The 11,896-nt window shown below is 30.0% G+C and overlaps 1 long non-coding RNA gene and 1 other non-coding gene across 2 annotated transcripts; both read right to left on the bottom strand.

The window, feature by feature from the left end:
- Positions 1-5,240: 5,240 nt before the first annotated feature.
- TRNAM-CAU lies at positions 5,241-5,325 on the bottom strand. Its single transcript is given in 2 exon segments — positions 5,241-5,276; positions 5,288-5,325. It is a non-coding gene; the product is annotated as a tRNA-Met (tRNA).
- A 1,857-nt stretch (positions 5,326-7,182) lies between these two features.
- On the bottom strand, positions 7,183-7,800 carry LOC121784037. The gene is made up of 2 exons (XR_006046698.1): positions 7,658-7,800; positions 7,183-7,562 (listed from the first exon to the last, which is right to left on the bottom strand). It is a non-coding gene; the product is annotated as an uncharacterized LOC121784037 (long non-coding RNA).
- Between the last annotated feature and the right edge of the window lie 4,096 nt (positions 7,801-11,896).

Below are 11,896 nucleotides of genomic sequence, written 5' to 3'. Positions count from 1 at the left end.
TAATGCATCTTCTTTTTTGTTCATAAGAATCTCGTCGATACTTTTAGTATATATAATAAATATAAAAATAGTGAATTATACTAAAAAACAGATTGGATTTATAAAAATTTGCTCTTTATAGATCCAGTATTATTTACTTTGTGATAATTTTCGTTATGCCACAATAATCTCCATTTTGGTATGTACTAGTATAAATCACGTGAATAATCAAGCACGACAAATTCGAATTTATAGAAAATTACTCTTTATAGATAAAATAATGACGTTTGTTTTGTTTTACATTACAATAATATCATAAGAGCCAATAGTTTATATTATAAAAATAGTGTAGAAAACTATTTCTAATCAGCAATGAGAAAAAAATTGTACCCGTATAAGTGGAAGAAATAAATTATTTAATGAATTATTCAAGTCAACCTAAATTTCACCATGAACTTTTCCAAGAAAAGAAAATTTAATGCAAAATCCATCAACACGGGCACGACGAAGCATTTTGTTTGCTGATTTTGAGTGTGGATTTCGGATCCATTAATTAAGAGATGATTAAACATTAATTATCTTATCTGTAATTAGACTATCAGTTAAGTAATTAATTTATTTAGCATTAATACAAACTATCGAAAAGGTGAATATGTAACAAAATTAACCTCAGTTAAAAAGTCTTCAAATTTATCAAAATGAGAATTAAAAAAATAGTAAAATGAGAATAAAAAATAGTAAAGTCTTCAAATTTATCAAAATGAAACAACAAAATTAACCTCTGTTAAAAAGTCTTCAAATTTATCAAAATGAGAATTAAAAAAATAGTAAAATGAGAATAAAAAATAGTAAAGTCTTCAAATTTATCAAAATGAAACAATTCCGTTGCCGGGATTCGACGAAACTGGGTCTCTTGGGTGAGAGCCGAGTATCCTAACCAACTAGACTACAACGGATTAATGTTTAAATTGTAGTATATTGTTATAATAGCCTATCAAGCAAAACAACAATATTAGGTTGTGTTATTTCATTAAATAAATTAACTAAATAGAAAATACTATTATCTTAGAGTTAGAAAAAGGGTGAGACATAAATGAAGATCAAGTGTTATTGTTGTGATTTTGTTATTGTTGTTGAAAGGAGGGTGGTCTTGTTTTATTGTTTGCTTTGGTACGTTGTTTCGTATGTTTTATCCTTATTTTTTTACGTATCTCAACGATTTTGTATTCTTTGATATATTTACATGACTTAGACTCAGTTTGATTATAAATATATATATATATATGCTTGTAAAACACAACATAAATGAATAAGCAAAACATAATGTGAATGTAGAGATTTTTATATATAAAAGCAGCTCAAACATACTTGATAGTATATAAACCCTAACAGTATCACTCTACAATTCTTTGTCATCCACGCAGCCAAAAGATTCAAGAAATGTTGTTTTCGTCGTCATCAGTAAAAAACTCTAAGTTGTCCAAATCATCTTCCTCATCGTCGTCAAAGAGTTAGTTTTACAACCTTCAAAATACCATACAAATATCATGAACCCCAGTAAATAAACAAAAGGTACACAAGTAATTCATGTAGTTTAAGATATGTAAATTGGCACACTTTGCAATTACTGAGATAGGTAGATGAATTGGTGGGAGCAGGGGTAATGTTTCTACACATTTTTTGTAGCTAATTTTGGGGGTGTGATTCAATCCAAACGATATATAGACACCTTCTGAAGTAAGATCTTTTGTGTGTTTTAAAGAAATGATGTCATAAGCATTTCAAAGGTAGTATCTACAAATGCAAAGCAGTTAATTTTTATGAGCGTAACGAAATAATAAAATTTGTAAAAAGAAAGTAATAAAAAAAATTATCACAATGAGAATTACATCCAAAAGATGTACATATTGGATTCGGGCATAGACGAGAATGTCTAATCAGTACTTATGGTATTGTAAATCAAACTCAAAAAATCAAGTACGATAAATTCAATTTTATATGAATTAGTTCTTTATAGATTTAATAATAATAATAATAATAATAATAATAATACTAATAATTTTGTGGTAATATCCGTTACATTGCAATACTATTATTCATTTGATTCATATAATATAAAATTCAGTAAATCATATACTTGACAATCAAGTACGATGAATTCAAATATATAGAAACTTGTTATTTGTAGATACCATAATACTCATTTGGTCATAATATCAATTACTTTGAAATAAAATCGGAACAACAAAGAATTTATAAAGAAATACAGTGTATACGATTGTTTCTAATCCGCAACGAGAACAAAATTTATGTGTATATGGAACAATTTTTTTTTTAAGTATGTATTAGTCAACTCAACCCAAATTTCACCATAAGCCTTTTTATTTCACCAAGCAAAGATAATTTAATGTAACAGCCCATCACCCATCCAGAGATTTCGGAATATAGGTCTCAATTCGCTGGTCATTCGAGATTTGAGATTAAATTGGCTGACATTTCAGAATATAAGATCGAGACATGCGAATTTTTCAGAATGGATTTTTTTTACATATTCAGAAATCAAGGAATTTAATACAAAATCTCGAAAGGTCGGTGAATTAAGACTCATATTCCGAATCTCTCTCATCCATCAACACGCGCGCAACGAAGTATTTGTTTGCTAATTTTGAGTGTGGATTTCGGATCCATTAATTAAGATATGATTAAACATTAATTATCTTATGTGCAATTAGGCTGTCAGTTATGTAATTAATTTATTTAGCATTATTACAAACTATCAAAAAGGTGAATATGTGACTAAATTAAAATCTTCAATAAATATTAAAACAAACCATCAAAATGAGAATTTTAAAAAAATATAGAAGAAATATTTGTATAGAAATTTCGTTTTCGTGACTTGAACGTCCCGGGTCTCTCGGGTGAGAGCCGAGTATCCTAACCAACTAGACTACAACAGATTGACGTAGTGTTAGTTTTTCACCATTTGATTTTATGTAGTGTTAGTTTTGTGGTTAAAAAAAGAGAGCATAAACTATAAAATAATTATATTTCCATTTTAACAAACTTGTCACTTTTTTTCATATTTAATGAGACAGTGAAAATATTATTCAGTACTTATAACATCAAATTTTTATTTAACAAATGAATGGAAATATAAACAATTACAAAATTAAAATATTCCTAATACCCATCATACAAACAATCACCACTAATCATCTCAACATCAAAGTGAGTAAGAACATTAGACGACATAGCTTTTCTATATTTAATAGTAACAACTATTATTGCCCAAATGATCATAATTCCAAAAGTTAAAGGCACACTCTCCTTCTCCTCACCCACAAAACTCCGACTACTTTCAATGAGAGACGATGATGGAATTGGCCCATCGTGTCGTTTCAATTTCTGTCCATCATCGTCACGATCTTCGTCTTCTTCGTCTGCTAGTAGATACGAAGGCACCTCGGAGTCTATCAACTCCCACTCTGTGACATCATGGCTAGGGCTTCTAATGAAATTGTCATCCTTAGGTAGAAATTGTTTTTTTCTCACGAGATAAGATTATTTGTGGGTGTGATTGTATATGTTGAAGAAGTAGAAAATTGCCTAATATATATAGGAGTGTGTGTGTGTGTGTGAACATGTGCATATTCATAATTCGAACGGACTTCAAATATATGAATCAAATTGAATTATATTAGTAACAGATTAATTAACATTCCCGTGACTTTGGCTTGACTTTCCATGTTTGATTTTTTTTTTGACGCGTCAGATTATGATGTAAGAGATTGCATAATATAATTATGACATCACTTGGAAATTAAATTTGTGATGATATACACCCCCTTCGTCCATAAATAAATATCTCGCCTTGACTCAATATTTTTTTTAAATATAAAACAAATGGATTATTACAAGTTAGTGAAAACTATTCGAATACAAAACATTCGAACTTTATAAAATCAAACGTGGGGTATTTAGTGCTCCCTCCGTCCCACAAAAGATGTCACACTTGTGGGACGGCACGGGATTTTAGGAGGTTTTGTTTTATGTGTTAGATGGAGAGAGAAAATATAATTTTTATATTAATGTGAGAGGAAACTTTTTCCAAAAATAGAAATGTGATATCTTTTGCTGAACAAACTAAAAAGGAAAGTGTGACATATATTATAGGACGGATGTAGTATGATTTTGCATACTGCTCTTCCCAACTATGCTAGGTGGTACACCTAATATAAACTTTAATGTTAAAAAATACTATAAACTTTAATACATCGAGGACAAATAAAATATCAAATATATTATACATTCCTAATATGAAATTGCTATGGTATATAATAAAAGTATCTCACTCAAACCTATCAAACCTTATCTCATATCGCGGTACCAAAAAAGGCCCCAATTATCACATGTATTATACATTCAACCAAACATAATATTAATATATTTTAATATAACAAAAGCATCTCACTAAGTAGTAAAATTTATCTCATTAATGACGTACCAAACAAGCCCTAAATGTATAAACATAAATGAAATTACTTTGTGCGTAAAATCGTTGTTTTTTACTATTATAAGATAAGATTTGTAGGCAAATAATTGATCGTGTAGACAGCATTTATCCACGTTTGTTTCTTTCAGGATTTTTTGTTGAACATAATTCTAACCTTCCAAGTAAAATAAACTTCTTTGTTAATTTATAGACTGGGAGCTAAAATGTAGTACTACGAAAATTAAGTTTTAAGGAAATGGGAAAATCGAATAGAAAAAAGCAAATAATTATGAGAGGATTAAAAAATAAAAAATGGGAGAATCAAAGAGGAAAAAAAAGCAAATACTCCCTCCGTCCCCTGAAAGTTTGTCCCATTTTTCTATTTTCGTCCGTCCCATAAAAATTTGTCTCATTTCACTTTTTACCTTTTCTGATAGTGGGTCTCATATTCCACTAACTCATTCCTACTCACATTTTATTATTAAACTAATATATAAAAGTAGGACTCACATTCCACTAACTTTTTCTAACTTACTTTTCATTACATTTCTTAAAACTCATGCCGGGTCAAAGTGGGAGAATATTTGGGGAACGGAGAGAGTATTAAAAAATGAGAGGATTAAAACAAATATAAAAATGGGAGAATAGTTGCAGAAAATAAAAATGCTGGGTCAAAGTGGGACAATATTTGGGGAACGGAGGGAGTATTAAAAGATGAGAGGATTAAAACAAATATAAAAATTGGAGAATAGTTGCAGAAAATAAAAAATGGGGTGAGAGAGGCTCGAACTCTCGACCTCAGGATTACTCAGAAGCTATGAGACCTACGCGCTAGCCAACTGCGCCACCACCCCTTGTTGAGAAAATTTATTCATAATATTTATTATACTATACATGATCAGAAATCATGTATTAATCAACTGACAGCACCGTTAGCTTTTGGTCAAAATGTGTTAATAATTGCAGTCTTAATTTAGTTTTCTCTCTTCCCAAAATCCTCCAAACAAAAATTGAGTGGTATATATATATATACACAGATATACTTATATTAGTATTAGATAGTGTGTATTTGTGTGTGAAAATGAATGAGTTGTGAATTTTGGTAGTACTTTTCAGGTGTCTTTTTAGAAACTTGTTTTCAAAACTTTAATGCTCTCAATTATGGCTTTGGGTCAAATACTACTACAAATAATAATGGCATTCAAGTTTCTGGCCTTAAAGATGTGTGTTTTAATTTGAATGTAACATCTTGTATATCTGTCTTGCTAAATCTATCACTTTTGACTGTGTTATGGCAATGGCATTAAAGATTAGCTCACTTCTTTTTCTTTGCTCACTTTCAATAATTCCCACTTTCAGGTGTAATTCATACATACATACATATGTAGTTATGATACAAATTTGTAACACAATGCATTCACATGATCTTACATCATGTGTTCAACTATGATGTAAAGGCATCCAATTAGGATTCGGACTCAAATGCCTAAGGCAGTAAAGAACGTTTATTTTTTGTGTATAATGTCTTTACGATAACAAAAATCTTCACACGTCGAGAGAGACGCCGGCCAGGTAATGACAATGAAGCATGGCCTAATCATATTTACATTGAGTGCATTAATCTTGGGGAATATATTATAAGTGCTACAAAACCTACTTGACAATGATTGCTCAAGACTGGGGCAAAGGTACCCCTACATGCTTTGCTTGTCGTTTTATTTATGTGTTTGCCCTATCATCATCATCATATGTATAAATATATATTGGTAGGAGTTATTGTCATCTAACATCCAATGTATTTAATTTCCTATTTTACTTTTTATTTGAAGTAATATCATACTCTTTTTATCTCGCTTTAACAGATACATTTCTTGTTCGACAGAAAAGAGACAAAGAGAGTTTATATAAATTTCCGCATTAGAGAATGAGGGATTTGATCTCATACTCAAATCTATTATCCATGTAAACGAGAAAGTTGTCGTTAAATTCATTTTTGTGAGATTATAAAAAAAATTTAGATAACCGTGTAACTTATAGAATTGAGAATCCAATATAAAAATTGTTCCGTTCCATTTAAATATAGTCCATATAATATACAAATTTGGTAGTACTTTGTATTTATAAATGAGTAAATTGTTAAAGTCAAATTCTAATTTGTCGAAAGTTGGCTAAAAAACCGTTAAGTTTGGATTTGTTCTCCGTCAATCACATGGTGAGAAACTATGATTATATGCATGTAATATATTGTTCACACTTTTTAATCAAACTACATCGTTTTCTTTACGAATATAACATCATTTAACTCGACGTCCTAGTATAACATTTTCAGCTATCACATCATATACAATTTCATCAAAAAATTCGAATATGAGATAATTGAATAAATCTTAACTCCATAGTTTACCATCCAATATTTAAAAAACTAAAATATGACCAAATTTCAAGATATTTTTTTGTGTGTAAATTATACCTTCAATTGGGGCACGTTAAGACTATACCCTATTGAGTAAAAAGCTACAACGAACCTAAGTAGGTTGCAGAGATCGAAAAAGAGAATTTATTGCCATCAGTAATAAAAGCAACAACCCCAGTCAGTCTGAATATAATCAGAAATTATTTCTGTACAATCTGTACTAAATGCCAGGGACCCATAACCAATAATATATATATATATATATATATATATATATATATATATATATATATATATATATATATATATTCCACCTAATTAAAATTATCGGTTAAATAAATAAACAAGCAACACAAAATATACACTTACATTATTGATCAAAAATCAAATTAGGATAATTAGGAATATCGCTTGTGATTAATAATTAATTAATTAATTAATTAATTAGGGGTTATAGAAATGGCCTTGGCATCTGCACTTCCATCCGAGCGGCTTGTAATTGGAGTACCTGTTTTCATCGGTGAGCGATTCGCCGCCGATTCGACTCGGAAAGACTCGGCCGCGGCTCGGCGTCGTCGGCACCTGCACCGCCATGCACGGGTGGCACAAATTGCACCTGTTTTGGCAGCTCGGCGGCGTCGATCCCAATCGAGCCTTCTCCTCCACCACAAAGTTGCCCTAGAAATTAAATCAGCAAAATTGAATCGATTAAAATGCGTATTTGCAGAGAGAGAGAGAGAGAGAAATAAGGAGAGATTAGGAGAGATTGAGACCGAAGAAGAGGAAGGATTGATGAGGAGGAAGAAGGCGACAGTGAAGGCGAAGGAAATTAATGAAGAATTGGAGGAGGAGGCGATGATGACCATGCTTGCATTGTTTTCAAATAGCAGAGTATTTGAGCAATTAAAGCGCTATGAAAGAGGGGAAAATGATCAATCGCAGTCTACCTACTCGATCGATATAAATAGGCTTGGGGGAATTTTTGCACATTGGTCCTTTTACTTGAGAGTTTTTCCAATTTCGGTACGGGTCGGATCGAGCCACGGAAATTAAACTGAATTGGATATCGGTATTGTTTCAATGAGCTTTTTTTTCGAAATATGATCGATAGTGGTTCTTCATTTAGTTGTTCGAGTTGACACTCAAAAACATGATTTCGAGTCTTCGACCAGAAGCTGATGTGTCACATCTACTTCAATTCCCGTATAGAAGAAGAATCAGTTAAACTCTGCTAAATATTTATTCTTAACCTCATAATTTATCGATAGAATAAATATTTTAGAAAGTCGTAATCAATTTATTTGAATTAAGTAGCTTGAGAGGTTAGACTGACCTATAGTTTCTTGGAACCCAAACTAGCTTATTGAGATATTTCTTATACACATAAACGTGCTTTCCTTGTTTTTTCTTTATTCCTAAATTCTTGGCAGATTATTATCCACGCGATAAGCAAAAATGATATGTGAGTAATTTACGATGATTTACTACATGTGAAGATGAGTAAGTTATCATCGAATCTTTTGAGATTCAGCTATGTTTTGTTCCATATATAATAACCTAATAAATGTGTAATATGTATAGAATTTAATTGATGTGCATGCAAATGAAATGTGTTCTACTTTAGGAATAATTGTTGAATGCATGTAAAATAAATTTCAAGTAATTAATTAACTACCACATATTAAAAACAAATATTTACTCTAGACGATTTTTTAATATTGGAATTCACTGTGGGCCTAACAGCCCATTTTTCGAAGGCTAAAATTGGGTTGTTCGTTTGTAGATATATAAGCCCACTCCAGCTTGGATTAGCATTTTACTTTGGAGTTTTAAGATCATTGAAGACATTTTTTTAACTTCATATCCCAACAATTGAATCTTTAACTACCAACTTATGTTATGACTTTATGTCTTTCATAAGCATGCTCATTTTGCTATTTTAGTACGTTCTTCCAAAAGTGTGCGTTTCTCACTTTTGGAAACTACCTACCATTAATTCCTTATATTTTATCATCATGTGTACACACTTTTGGAAACTACCTACCATTAATTCCTTATATTTTATCATCATGTGTACACATACACGAAGAATGACCCACACATTTATATATACCTAATATGCAAACTACAAAAAGGGTAATTCAAATAAATTATTAGTCAAAATCAAACACAATCGAGTTTAAACTTTTATACTTTATTTTAACTATATTCTCACTTTTTTTATGTCCATATAGAATTTTCACATATTGAAGATAATCTCCAATAAAATAGTACTCCCTCCGTCCCATAGTAAATGCCACACTAGGGAGATGATACGAGATTTTAGGAGATGTTATTTTGTGTGTTAAGTGGTGAGAGAAAATATAATTTTATAATTGATTTGAGAGTGAATTTTTTCCAAAAGAAGAAATGTGACATCTTTTGTGGGACAAACTAAAAAGAAAAGTATGACATCTATTATTTGACGGAGTGAGCAATATATTCAAACTTATTTAATATGATTACTTAATACTAACCAAACTAGAGTATAATGCACGATTACGAACTTCCAACAAGTACTAGTATTATCAATCACATACAACTTCGAAATGTAATACTACTCCTCGCTCCCGTCCCTTAAAAATAAAATTTTTTTAAATAACACGAGTTTTTATATATAATTGATAAAATAAGAGAAAATAGAAAAAAAGTGATTGACGTACTATTAGTAGAGAATGAGTCATATCTCATTAGAGAAAAAAGTTTCATAAAATAGAAATTGTATAATTTTAAGGGATGAACTCAAATAGAAATATTTTTAAAGAGTGAATGGAGTAGCATTTATTGTGATCAATATCTTTGATCGTAACAGGATTTTGTTAGACGTGAAACTAATCGCATACTATTTTTATGTGGATATTTATTTAATTTAATGTTATAGGTAAACGGGTCAACTCATTTACACACTATCGGACATGGTCGGATTTAGTTATTTTACGTCTATCGCTATACATAATTTCTTACTTTTTCGATATGAAACGACATTTAAATCTTTGAATTGGTGGGCCAAGTAATAGCTAGTATCGTACAAAGTAACCAATTGTAACAAATAAGCATCCTGACTACGTACAACAGTATAAAGAAATAATAAAGAACTAAACAAGACCACAACGACTCAACTGAAAAAAGGGCCGAAAGCAAACCTAAAGTACACCGACAAAAATAGGCACGACAAACAAACCAAAACGACAAATAGCAGATAAACCAACAACATGCAATATATTATATCATCACAATAAATTTTCGGGTATTATTTATGATTGGATCCACGTCTTTAATTAGTATACATTTAATCCAATATATGCAAACAAAGCTGCAATTTCCTTAAATAAGAAAACAAAAGAAGGATTTGATAACCATAAATGACAAGGAAAAAGAAAAGCAAGACAACAGACAAAAAACTAAAAGACTAAATTGCACATACCGACTGTTTTATAAGTAGTATGACTTATGATGCGCCAATTGGTAATAGCTACAAATTTTAAAGCGAAGAGAATTTAACCAATTTATCGTAACAATGCCTAAGATAAAAAAAAAATAAAAATTACTCCATCCGTCTCAAGGTAGATGTCACACTTTCCTTTTTAGTTTGTCCCACAAAAGATGTCACATTTCTTCTTTTGGAAAAAGTTCACTCTCACATCAATTATAAAATTATATTTTCTCTCATCACTTAACACATAAAATAACATCTCTTAAAATCTTGTGTCATCTCTCAAGTGTGACATCTACCTTGAGACGGAGGGAGTATATTTTAAAGTGGTCCATATAATATTATTGAATAATACTACTTGAAAACTATCATAATACATAGATCATTATAACAATACATTAGAAAAAAGTAAGGATAATTTAGTAATGAAATAAGTGGTTAAGAGACTATAAATAATTCCAAAATAAGTGGTTAAGCAACAATATAATATAAATATTTTTCTTCAAAACACACTTACTCGGTTTGTAACAGACACAAATTTACTACAATTTCCCATTCTACACCATTTTCCTGACTCATCCAAATATAAAGTAACGTCTGATTTCGTCTATATAAATTGGTGTACTATATTTACTAATAATCACTTATAATTTGTAATTCAACTAAAAATATAATTCTTCATATGAATACATTACTGTACTTTTCATTGAAGTAACACTATCATCTCTCTCTAAAATAAATAGAAAAGAGGAATTATGAGTAAATAATTATAAAAAATGCTTGAGCATGAAATAAAACCATTAATTTTTATTCTTCTACTTATTAAAGTTGACTAAAGTAATATTTCATGTCTACTTATATTTACGAGTATTATACACTTTTCATCAAAGTCAAATTGCCATTTTTCAAAATAATTATCAACTGATTATTAGTACTACTTTTATTTATTGCAATTCACAAAAAGATCTGAAAATTTAAGGAGGAGATTTCTAGAGAGCGAAAAAGAGTAACTTAGTTATTACTTATTTATTGAAATTTCTTATTTTTCGATACACACTGACATTTAAGTATTGAATTGGTGAGACAAGTAAGTACCATACAAATCTAACAAAATCTAACTAATAATCATCCTAATTAGAGAAAATAATAAACAATATAAAGAAATAAATAACCACATCTCCTCAATCAACGCGAATGCTGAAAGCAGATCAAAAGTACATCGACAAAACTAGTCACGACAAATAACGCATAAACCAACAACATACAAAATCTCTTATCACTACAATAAAGTTTCGAATTTCATTTATTGTTACTGGATCCACGTCTTCAGTTAGTATAAACCAAAAACGACAAATAACACATAAACGAATAACATACAAAATCTCTTATAATCGCAATAAATTTTCGGGTTTTATTTATTGCCGGACGTCTTCAATTAGCATACATTTAATTCTAACGTATCCAAACAACGCCACAATTTTCATGATTAACCCATTTACCATAGATATAATTAATAATATTACTTTCAACACTATCATAA

Source organism: Salvia splendens, chromosome 21 (assembly GCF_004379255.2).
Source record: "Salvia splendens isolate huo1 chromosome 21, SspV2, whole genome shotgun sequence".
In the NCBI taxonomy this organism is placed as follows: Eukaryota; Viridiplantae; Streptophyta; class Magnoliopsida; order Lamiales; family Lamiaceae; genus Salvia; species Salvia splendens.
The sequence above is the reverse complement of the archived record's forward strand: the minus strand, read 5'-3'. Positions and strand labels throughout refer to the sequence as shown.